The 12239-nt window shown below is 42.4% G+C and overlaps 1 protein-coding gene across 6 annotated transcripts in view; it reads left to right on the top strand.

Moving 5' to 3' along the window:
• ZNF644 (zinc finger protein 644) overlaps nt 1-12239 on the top strand; it is a 102444-nt gene that overhangs the window by 30590 nt on the left and 59615 nt on the right. For 5 of the 6 annotated variants that reach the window (XM_019501585.1, XM_019501583.1, XM_019501586.1 and 2 more), the window contains 2 exons: nt 2723-2777; nt 4419-4465. The gene's annotated coding sequence lies outside the window, so the exon portion shown is untranslated. The remainder of the gene's footprint in view (nt 1-2722; nt 2778-4418; nt 4466-12239) is intronic. The other variant, XM_019501587.1, reaches the window with a different exon arrangement.

Genomic DNA, 12239 nt, shown 5'->3' with positions numbered 1-12239 from the left:
AAGCTGTGTGAAAACCCTGCATGGTTTGATCCTAGATAAAAGCTTAGACTTCTATGCCTTGTCTTTTCTAGGGTTGTCTCTGGTCTTTCTATGTGAAGTCTCAAGACCCAGCTTTTTCTTAAGGCACAGTTGACAAGATTTGGGAATACTCGCACTTATTCCAATTTGGAACTCAGGGGAAAGTTAAGCAACCCAAGTGAAAACATCATCCAAGTTTTAGCCTATACTTCCACCCAGGCCAACTGGTCAAGTTTTCGGTCATCACAGAACTTAGTGGAGAAGGAGTCTGTGTGAATGGAGATTGAAAGGCACCATAGGGTCAGTATTCAAGTAAGAGCCCAAGTTAATTTTCCAGTGAAGATGCAGCATAGCACTCTATATTTAAAAAAAACAAAAAAAACCAAAAAAAACCCCCACACAACTTGCCTAAAATACTAATGGCTTTACTAAAAATTAGATGCTCTGGCCCCTTCAATCAAGGTGGAAGAATTCACTTTGTATATCTGAATTTTAGAGCACTGATTCTCAACCAGGGTGCTACAGCACCCTGAGTTCCACAGATCCTTTTAAGGGTAATATGCAGTATTAGCACTGTTTGGTCTGCAGACATTTACAGATGGTTCATAAGATTAACCCAGAGATTTCAAAGAGGAATTTGTAGTGTTGAAAACTAAGGATATGAATAGTTAAACATTTAACTGTTCACATATTGATAACCAGTAATACCATACTGGTTACCGTTTAGCATGGGGCAGGGAGCAGTCTGGCGGGGAAGGGTGGGAAAGGAAATGGCGCAGTGTCCTTGAAGGGAAGGAGGGAGGAGCAAGGAGGAGAGGTGGGGCTAGAATGTAGTACAGAGTGTGAGGCGCAAAGGACCTAATCCTTCTTGTGGCAGTGTGGCATTGACCTTTTCCCCACCATCCACCCTGAGGCATGTGTGTACCTGCTGCTAGCAATGAGCTGAGCTGGAGCTCCACAGACCCCGATGCAGCCTCTTGCAGCCTCCCTAAGCAAATCAGGACATTTTCAGGAGGGATATAAATAATAACTAAGTACCTGTTTAAACTCCCCTAATGTTATCAGTTAAATGGTTAACCAGAAACATGCCTCTGTCAGGGAATGGCGCCCACCTGCACTCACTCACCTAGGTGGGACCAGCAGGCTGGGAAAGTCCCTCACCAGCTGCTTCCTGAAGTCAGCCCTAGCCCCCAGGCAGCTGCACACAGCAGTGGGCTGGGAAAGCCCCTCACCTACTACTGCCCCTAGCATACAGCTGCCTAGGGACCAGGGTCAGCTGCAGGTAGCAGTGGCTAGCCCCATCGCAGTCCTTAAAGCCACAGGTGGCAGCAACAAGCTGGGAAAGCCCCTTGCCCATTGCTGCTTCAAATGCGTGGCTACTTGGGGGCTGGGACTACAAGCAGGTGCACCGGGGTCTGCAGAGCCTTGCCCTGGCTCATTGCTTGTAGTGGGTGCATGCGTGTCTTGGGGCAGAGGAGCCATGGTGGGGGGGCAGTCCTTCCTTTGTCAGTGCAGCCCTGGCCCTTTGTATTCATTACTGGCACTTCTGTTTTCTGTATCTGTTGTACTTTGAGGGAATGTGATCCTGTATTAAATAAGTGTTTAAGAATAATTTATATTTGGGTAATCTGGGGCAGGATTTTAGTTTGGACAGGAGGAACAGGGAAGAGAGGTAATTTAGCTACAGCACTTTAAAAATCAGCCAAGTTTAAATCTTTCAAGACTAGTCCTACATAAGGAAAAGTGTCCTTTTAATACGTTAGCTAAAATGTTTACCAACACATGTCAATGTTTGCCTTGTATAGACAAGGCAAATTGTAGTTTTAACATATTAGCTGCTTATGGCTAAAATATACAGCATGTTACCTAATAGTACTATTTTTAGTGGTGAAAATAAAGCTGGAATGTGGGCAAACACTATAGCCTGTCTGCACTTGGTTTCAAATAGGTTTTTGGATTTTCCAACAATATTTTAGAAAATTGTTCTTGCAGCCTTTCATCACTTGACTCCCTGTCCAAGGAAAATAGCTAAACAAGTTTTGAAGATACTGGTAAGGCAGTTGTGCCAGACTTTTTTCAGTGATGTGATTTTCTTTTTTTTCCTCTTTCCCCTTCTCCCCTGTCTTTTTCTCATTTAGCTCACTCAGTTTACCTGGGAATTGTTTTCTGTATTCCTTTTGGTACTGCATGAAGGGTGGCAAGGGAATACTCATCATCTTATAATTAACAGAATACATGCATTCAAGTGCTTTAGGATGCTACCTATGCATTTCAGAGGGAAAATGACAGCAGGCCTTGAGGGCATGGGCAAATGAACAGGATGCTGCAGTGGTAACAAGTGCAACCATTTTATGGTGTGTCAGCTACTCTGCAGTAACAGCTGGTGTGCGGGCACTGATGAAAACTGACCTATGGTAGCTTACCTCTTTCACTGAAGGATAAACTGGTGTGGGGTAAGACTGCACCTGGGAAGGTAATACAGAATAGCTGAAATGCTTAATTCCCTTTCTTGCTTACCTCACATTTAACTTGTTTGTGTGCCCATGACTTGATCCCTGAAACATAGGTCAAGGTAAAAGACTTCCATACGTATGAATTCTTCACCTGGTGCTTTGCTGTTCTCATTTTGAAGTTGTAGGGATGCAAACAGGATTAGGTGGATGACTCTAAAATAAACTTCATTAATGTTTCTATTATTTTGCAGATTGTTTTGATGTGGAATTGGATCTCTCAGCTTGATGCAAATAAAACAAATAAAGGTACGTAAATAAAAAGCTTCTAAAGATGCTTTGCAGCAAATACCGTAATTCATTAATACATACTTTTAAATGACCAGAAATACTGTTTTACAGAAATAGAAATAAAGGAATATTAAAAAATAATTTACTTTGTATATTTTTTCTCTCTTGATTGTAGAAGTGAAAATCTTCTTGTGCTGTTTTGTCCATAAAGTTTGTGTGTGTATAAGACTGTAATAGACTATCTGTTTTACTCCACAAATGAGACTGACCTGAGAGAGTATCTTAAGCTGGTATTGGCTGTGGAGAGCCAAAAATGAAAACTTCCATTTGTTCAATTAAATTCTGTCCCTGCAGATGGTCCATCTGGTTAAGAAAGTCTGAAAATGCAGCTCAGTGCATTTCTAAAGGTTTTTTTTTCCTTGTAGTTAAAATGTAATTCTATTTGTAACTAGTTTTATTGATACATAAAAATGTTGATACCCATCAGAACCATATTTTAACATTCCAGAAAATTAACTGGATAATTGTAGGCTTACTTTGATGCTTTGGCTTTCTTTTCTTTAGGAATGGTTTCATGGGGAATGACACTGACAATGTGAAAACTTTAGCATTAAAGGATTATTCCTCATTAAAATTAATTGTAATATCTGGCCATTCAGCAGGACATATTTTAGAGGAATTTTTCTTTCACTGCAGCATTTGCCAAAAAAATACAATACATATTTTTAAAAATCAAGAAAAAATCTAACGAAATATGATGGTTTCTTTTAATGGTTTGACACTGGAGGCTTTCTAACCACACAAAATTCCCCCTCTCCCCCATTCAGTACCTAAGGTGTGCAAAGCATATATGAGAGACTGGGGAGGTAGCACCCACAAACACCACTCCCCTTAATTGGTGAGATCTCTTTAAGGGGCTTTAATTGTTAATAGACATTGCTTTATACATTTTAGGTGTAAAGGAGTTTAGTCTTCACCATCACTATATTCTTGCTAATCTGATTTAACAGAAGAACTTGAACATAAAATGTTGTGGGGTAGGGAGGGAAATTAAGGGACAAAACGGGTACATTTCCAAGGCAGGAGAGTGGAGTACTAGGAACCTGGACCAAAACTTGCATTAGATCAGTTTTATTTTGTATATGTGTGGTGTTCAGGTCTGTGTGTGTGTTTTGGCATGCTGAATTAAAATGTTACTTCCAAGAACCTCCCCCCACCCCCAACAATGATAAATTATGCATCGAGTGGGAAACAGTGTGGCAGCCTAAAGTATACAAATATAGGTTTTTGTTTGTTTCTTTTAATTAAACCATAGGCCAAACAAGAATAAAGTGTGATGCATACTTTTGAACAAATTAAGATGGCTTGGTGGGAGGGAGGGGAAGAATTTGGTAAGGTGGGGATAAGTGTGACTGCAGAAAGCAAAACAAGTTAAAGTCTGGGTTGCATCAAGGGTATGATTGCTGTATATTTTGATAATTTAGGAAATGTCAATGTGTCAGTACCAAAATTAGCCTTTCAGTCATGAGGAATTTCCTTCCATTTTTTACCTAAATGTCATAGGAATTTTGTGACTCATACAGATTTAAGAATAAAGATGTTTGGAAAATAATGTTCAGTTTCATAACAAAATTAAATTTGATTCCATGTATTTTTAAGCTTCCTGCACTACTACTGTTCCTACATTTTGACCATGGCAGCTTTAGGTAAGGACCTCATTCTCAAGGAATTTTTTGTGCTTTAAAATCTGGTCCTGATGGCATTTTGTATACATAAAAGTTGGTGTTTTGTGTACATAATATTCTTCAGTTATCTAACCAGATGTAGATTATATGCATCTTTTTTTGCTCTCTAGTAGGCTAACACTTACCTTCTGAATTGCAAAAAAAACCCTATGTTGTCTTCATATTTTGGATGGGGTGGGTATGCACGTACAGATACCAGCTTATTTTGCTTTTCTTTGATTTAATATGTAGGCTTACGTTTCTTAAAATGGTTTTGAAAATACATAGAAGTCTTAAAATAGTAGCTTTGTACATCTACCTCTTCTGCTTTATTAAGATTCTGGAAAAGCTGCTTGTCTGGATCTAAAGCTGATTATGAGAGAAACTGCTCTAAGAAATTAAAATGCCAAGTTATCTAGTGGGTAGTTTTGTGTAATACAGGAAGTAGCTTTGTGCTAAATTGTGATAGTCCTACTTTGGGAGGTGACTGATAACTTGTTTATCTTTTAGAAAAAATTCTAATATTTAGTAGTTTGCATGTATTTTCAATGTTGGAGCCAATGACAATTTCAAGTTGCTGCTTGCAAGCTTATAAAATCTGCTCCCTTGAAAAGTGTATCAGAAAACTCTGTAAAGCTGTGCACCCAGTTATTTTATTTTATACCAGAGAGATGAATTTATAAAAGAAGAGTCATGGACAGGGAGAAAATTTGTGTTCATCCAAAACTTAATGACCTTGTTGCCTGCTGTTTTCATGCCTGATATTACAATCTTACATGTTATTTCTTCCTGAAACATAGGGTGCATAAAACACATTGTTTTTAATGTCTTGAATTTGGAGGTAGGTTTTTCTTTTAGATTGAAAATTTTGCTGGATTAGTCCAAGCACAGAGAAAACATAATCTCAATTGGGAAAAAAAAAAAAAGTTTTGAGAATCCTGGCTCCTTTCGAGTTGGATAAAAAATTTGAAGGTGTGAACTTAGTCATTCAATTTTAAAATGCAAAATTGTCTCCTAAATGAAGACTTTTAAAGGTGTGTGATCTTAGTGAAGAAGGGCATCTAGGCTGGTTTCAGACATTAAACAAAACACAACAACAAGCAAACACAAACAAATGTGCTTTAGTGGAAGAAGCAGCACATTAGTTTGACCTGGCTTACAGTGTCTGCATGGATCGGGTGCTTCCGTGGGACTTTTTGGCACTTTTGTCTAATAGCTGATGGAATCAGCTTTAGGTGAAAGTGCCAAGAAAGCCTCGCTAAAGTGCTCGATCTGTACAGGTGTCGGGTGAGCTGGGTCCAAGTAATGCACTCCCTCTTCTGGGCATGCACTGGGCTTGGTGTGGGAGCAAGCAAAGTTTAAAGTAAAGGGCTGCCCTTTTTTAAAGTGTCTGCAAGCAACCTTAGATTCTATTCCTGTTGTGTGTAGGTTTATTTTTCTTTTTGAATTATCTGAATAGTGGTATCGTTTGTGTTCACAATGCTCTAGGTTTGAAGAACGTAGATAAATCTTTTTTTTGAGGACACTTAACTGGATTAATCAGATGTGATGGAGAGATACCTGTAGCACTCCTGAGAGATGGAGTGACCCAATATTTCATCTGCATTAAGAAATTTACATAAGAGACTTCAGGAGCTGACAAAAATATCTGACCTATATGTTTTCCTGCTTCATTTGGGTTATTTTAATTTCTAAGTTATCACTCTGTTGTACCAGTTTCATATGGTTGAAAACCTGCTGGATTGTCTCCAGGTTTATTTTTATTGAGGATAAATCCAAACTCTTTAGTCTTTCTTCTGATTCATTCTTGACAACTGTTATCTGCCTTTTTCTTTATAGTGCTTCTTCAAAACAATACTCATCATATGGTATGGTGACCCTGCACTGCATATATCTTCTTAAGCATCCAGTCAGAAATTTGAGGAGTGGGGGGTGATGTCAAAGTGATGGACTGGCAAAATTCTTAGAGCATCATTTTGAACAAGAATGAGCAAGGCAAGATTGCATTTGTCAAGGCTAGAAATGGTCATAAACTACTACAAGACCGTTTCAGGCTGGGCATAAGGAAGAATTTCTTTACTGTCTGAGCCCCCAAGGTCTGGAGCGGCCTGCCATCGGAGGTGGTTCAAGCACCTACGTTGAACACCTTCAGGAGCAAATTGGATGCTTATCTTGCTGGGATCCTATGACCCCAGCTGACTTCCTGCCCTTTGGGTGGGGGGCTGGACTCAATGATCTTCCAAGGTCCCTTCCAGCCCTAATGTCTATGAAATCTATGAAAATGTTTTTGCTGCACTGGAGATTCAAGGTGATAGGAAACACCACATCCTAGGAATCTAATGGAGAGTTAATCTGTTGAGGTTAGGTGTAACTTGGATGTGAACATCTGGAGAAAGATCTTAATGTTGAAGATGACACCTGGGTGTTGAATCTGAGTGACAGAAGGGAATGTGTTGATGTCTGCAGTAAGACTATGTAGATAGAGTAGGTTTAGGGCAGGGTGGATTAATTTAAAGAAAAATTATTTAAAAAAAACAGTTTTAACTGTGATTCAAATCAGAAACAAGAAAGTTCAATTTAAAATATTGATCTTAATTTTGTTTTGCATTTGTGCATTTTAGTTACTTCTTTAAAGAAAATATTACTTTGTTGTTGATTGGTAAGCATGAAGCTTAAAGTATGGGATAAAAGAGAATGGGTGCACGGGAGATGAAGGGAGAAAGGTTGCTGGTGCAAGTGGCAGGTGTTAGAGAGAAGTTAAATTTGTTTTCTGTAGGAAAAGCAGAGGGTTGAAAGCTGGATTTGGAAGGTCTGGGGAATATGGAAGTCACAAGGTTGGTTTTGGTCCTTCCATGGAAGTAATTGAGATTCCTTGCAGAGGAAGAAGTGAGGGGTTTAACAAGTATTAAGTTATTTGAGATTTACAGGTGCAGTTTTCAAGTAAGCTGGAGGAATAGAATTGTTTTGAAAGATGGGTGACCTAGATATGGTGCTGCCCTGATCACAGGATTTCTGACAGATGCACTCAGTAGTGTGAGTGGGTGTACAGAATTAGATGTCAGGGCTGAACAAGGGCTGGTTGTTGGAACGGTGGATTGTGCAGTGGGGAAGAAGGCCAAAGAGAGAAAGGTATAGTAGTGTGACGCATGGAGAGTCTGTACTGGGGTGTCTAGTTCATCTCTAGGTGTGTGCCCCATGGGGCTCCCCATGGGTCCAGAAATTTGGCGGTAGGATGAGTGGCACCAGTGTTAATTGCTGCAGCTCTGGGAGCTACACCAACTAATACTGCCACCACCTGCCACACTGCAAAACTTCTGGATCTGTGAGGAGGCCTGATCCAGAAATTTTCTACATTAACAGAAGAATGGGTGAAAGGGAGGACTGAGAGCAGGTTTAGAAGCACCAACACTGGCCCAAAAGTCTTAGAACAGCTGAGTGACATGATTGGGCATGAGGGCACTGACTGCAACTTTTTGAAAGAGTAGGTGGTGATCAGAGAGAGAAATTTACAACAGATCACAGAAAGTGCTTGAAGACCAAGTGTGACGAAAGGCGCCAACTTGTGGTTGGTCACCATACTGACTCACCACTTCATCTAGGGCAGTCTGCCCTGTCTTGTTTGCCGTGACTTGTTGGGATCAACCTGATGTAATAAGTGGGAGGCTGCCCATTTTAATGCCATGATTCCAACCGGTTTACATGTTGCTCTGACCTGCACTTACTGTGTCCCATGCCTTGCAGATGACATCATAAGTTGATTATAGCACTGGTTCAGGACTGGGCTAAACTTTGCCCCTTGTTGGTCCTCTAGCAAACCTCCTTGCACACTGCTGCCTCTTACAGGGCCTCATTCATACTGTCCCTCACTGGGCCACTCTCACCCCGCTCTGCTTCGTGACTGTGTTACCTTCAGGCTTGGCTACTCACTCTTTGGCCAGCCCACAGGCACCACTGGGCACCCTGCTCTACACGGCCACCGGCCTTATGCCCCATCCTGGGCTGACTCAGCCGCTGGCTCCTTTCTGAGCCACATATTTCTGCTCCCTTTGCTGGGGCCTCAGGGCCTTACACCCCCTGGGCTCAGGTGCTTCCCTCTAGGCATGCCTGCCCCCACTTGGCCCTCTCACTTGGGCATCGGGGTCTTGCACCCCACGGCTCAGGTGCCTTTCAGTAGGTGTGCCTAGCCTCACTACCTTTGGGGTCTTACACCTCCGTGGACTCAGGTGCCTCTCCCTAGGCATGCATGCCTGGCCCTACTGTCTGCTCTTTAACCCACTAGGTAGTTGGGGGCTGGGGTTATAAGGTGCGCCTACTTGCCTTTCACTGGGGAGGCAACTGGCCTGGCATTTTTGGGGAGGTACCACGCCACAGGCAGCCCTACCAGACTGTCCTTCCTCAGCAGGATGCATTTTTCAGTCATAGCCAGGACCAGGAGCCTCCTGCCATCCCCATAGCTTCTGCCTTTAACTCTAAGGTGTTCCTAAGCAGCTGCTCAGCCAGCTCAGCCCCCTCCTCCAATCCCAGGGCCCTCCTTCAGTCATGTGATTGGCTTATTACTCTGGCTCACACCTGGTGGCTGCCCTGATGTCTGCTTTGGCCCTTAAAGTAACAGGCACCCAAAGGTGCGCTCTGTCACACCAAGTATTTTGGTGAGTGTAACAGTGCACCTAGAGCTCCTTGTCAAATAAAAGAGGTGAGAAAGGAAATGGACAGATAAGAGCTCAGTTGTCTTATCAGTGCGGAAGCTGAAGTCACCAAGAATGAATATGAGATTTCATAGTTTCATAGTTTCTAGGGTTGGAAGGGACCTGAGTAGATCATCTAGTCCAACCCCCTGCCATGGCAGGAAAGATTACTGGGGTCAAATGACCCCAGTAAGGTGTACATCTAGCCTCCTCTTAAAGACCCCCAGGGTAGGAGCCAGCACCACTTCTCTTGGAAGTTGGTTCCAGATCCTAGCCGCCCTGACCATGAAGTAGCATCTCCTGATATCTAGCCTGATATCTATCCTTCCTCTATTCAGTTTGAAGTTGAATAGAGGAAGGAGTTGAAATTGGAGAAAAGCACTGGGGGAAGGGGTCAGGTGTATGTTAGAGAGAGTAACATGGAGGGAAAGAAGACTGACTTGGCAGATGCAATGCTGTTCAAATGAGCTGAAAGAGCAGAAAAGAGGAACCCGGTCTTTCCATAGTCCAACCCAGGATAGGGAGTGCAAGAGGACGAGAGGGCTATATAAAAGAGCACCTGTAAAATCAATGTCAGAAGAAGGGATCCAGGTCTCTGAAAGGAAGGAAACAAAGGGAGCAATGTGCAAAGTAGTAGTGGATGGTTGGGACCTTTTGAGATGGAGATATCTTCCTTTTGTCTTGCTGTCTTTGGGAAGGTTGACTGAGCGTGAAGCTAGGAATTGTGGAAGGGATGAACATAAGAGGGAGGGAAAGCATAGGGATGGAGAGAGGTTAGGGCAATTATCACCATAAGTAATTAGGATGCAGATGTACTAAACATATTAGTGAGTAGAGGTAGGAGACTGGAATGGGTAGGGAAAAGAGGAATAGGTTGAGCCTGTGGGTACTATAGAGTGCTCAGGATCAGGAAGGAGCCAGTTGGAAAGGGGAAATGAGGAGGAAGATAGATTTGAAAACCCCAGAGGCACAGAATTTCTAGAAGTATTTTCCAAGCCATGGGGCTGAGTGTTTGCTGACTGGGAAGGGGGCACTGTGATAGACAGTGCTCTGCAGTCATAGACCTCCTAGATAGCAGTGACAGTAAAGGCAGATTATGAAGTTGTGGTTCCTGGCTTGGTGCCAGGATCCAGATTTGTGACATATTTGTGGATCTAGGCTGAAATTTTTACATCTACATGGATTCCAAGATTTGCCTCTTTCCTTGCTGCTTTGGAGTCCTGTAACTGCAAGGTCCTGAATTTTTTTAATTGCATCTATGTTCAAATGGGCTTAAATGGAGTGCATGGATGCTGATGGTATAGGAATAGTCCCAATGGATGCTACTTTCCAAAACCTGCCCACCAAAAAAACAAACAGTCTTACACATTTGGTGTATGTGCATGAAAAGTGTTGTCAGTATGAATTCCATATTTCCTAAGAACTATTGTTCCTGAAGTTAAGTAGGTATTCTTGGCTAGCTGCCAGCCATTTGTTTATGTACAGCTCTAGAACCCTTAATTTGGTATACTTACCAAGTAGCCAGGTACATCTACTGTGAAGCAGAGGTTGAACTTGGTAAGTTTTTAGAGCCAGATCATATTAGATGCCTCCGCTGTAATCCTGCTCCACCCTTCTTAAGCCCCTGAAAAAACTTCTATTTTTGTAACACATTGTCATATTAGCATAGCATTTCTCAACCCATGGGTAGCAAGAATATATGAAAGGGTTATGAACAAACTTTAAAAATGGATTCTCCTTTAAAGGAGAAAAACATGGGAAGCCATGGGTTTTCCCTTGCAGACTGGCAGAGTTCTAATCATTTGCTTAATGTATCTTATCTGTACTTTTTTGGTCGGTGATCTCTCTGTATTTTATTATTGAATTTGATATTTAAAATATGGGTATCCAGATATTTGAATATTTAATTTTGGTGGGGCTGGCTCTCTGAACTTTTCTAGATCTCAAAGTATATCTGAAAGTCAGCAATGTGTAAACTTGGAGTCTTTCCTCTACATTTTACAGTAAACTTCTGTAAATAAAAATATATCCATATGGACCAGAGTCTTAGACCTGACCCCTTCCATTAATTGCACATTATATCCCTTTTCCAAATGGTGCAGTTGTTTGGATATGTAATCTTGTCAGATGCCTTTCAAGAACTGATGCATAGTTGCTGAAGATCCTTTTGGGGCACCAATATTTTCCAAAAAAACCCCCATCAGATTAATTCAGTATATCAGTTTTCCATGAATCCATCATAGATATTGTTCAGGTATCTTTCCATGTATTCGGTCAGGGAAATTTGTTTGGCAGCAGAAGGAAGACTAATGGCAAGATTGAAACACAATGCCGTATTTACTTGAATATAAAATGTGTGCTCCCCACACCCATCAGCATTATCATAGATTTCATAGACATTTGGGCTGGAAGGGACCCCGGAGGATCATTGAGTCCAGACCCCCCGCCCCAGGGGGCAGGAAGTCAGCTGCGATCATAGGAACTCAGCAAGATAAGCATCCAAATGTGTTTTGAAGGCGTTCAGAGTGGGCACTTGAACTGCCTCAGGTGGCAGTCTGTTCCAAACCTTGGGGGCTTGGACAGTAAAGAAGTTCTTTCTTATGTCCAGCCTGAACCGATCACAGTGGAGTTTGTGACTGTTTGATCTTGTCATCCCTTAGGGGGCTCTGGTGAACAGTCGTTCCCCCAGATCCTGATGAGCAGCCCTGATAAGCTTATAAGTGGCCACCAGATTGCCCCTGAGCCTGCGCTTTTCCAGGCTGAAGAGTCCCGTGGCTCTCAGCTTCTCATAAGGTCTGTTTTCCTGACCTCTGATCACGCGCGTGGCTCTCTTCTGCACCCTCTCAAGCTTCTCCACATCCTTTTTGAATTGTGGAGGCCAAAACTGGGATGGAAATCCCCTTGTCTCATTTGCATGTGAAGTGGCTGAGGGGGGAGAGGTGGGGAGGTAGCTGCTGCAGGTCTGACTCTCTGGTCCTGAGCCTAGGTCTGGGCCAGTGTCAGAGCTGCAGCAACCTCCTGAGTGCCCTGCCTTCCCCGCCCCCACCTTCCAGTCTGCCACCTGACCCCCC

This window comes from Gavialis gangeticus, unplaced genomic scaffold (genome assembly GCF_001723915.1).
Source record: "Gavialis gangeticus isolate Ggan-Ray unplaced genomic scaffold, GavGan_comp1, whole genome shotgun sequence".
Lineage (NCBI taxonomy): Eukaryota > Metazoa > Chordata > Crocodylia > Gavialidae > Gavialis > Gavialis gangeticus.
This window is presented reverse-complemented; position numbering and strand designations above follow the sequence as displayed.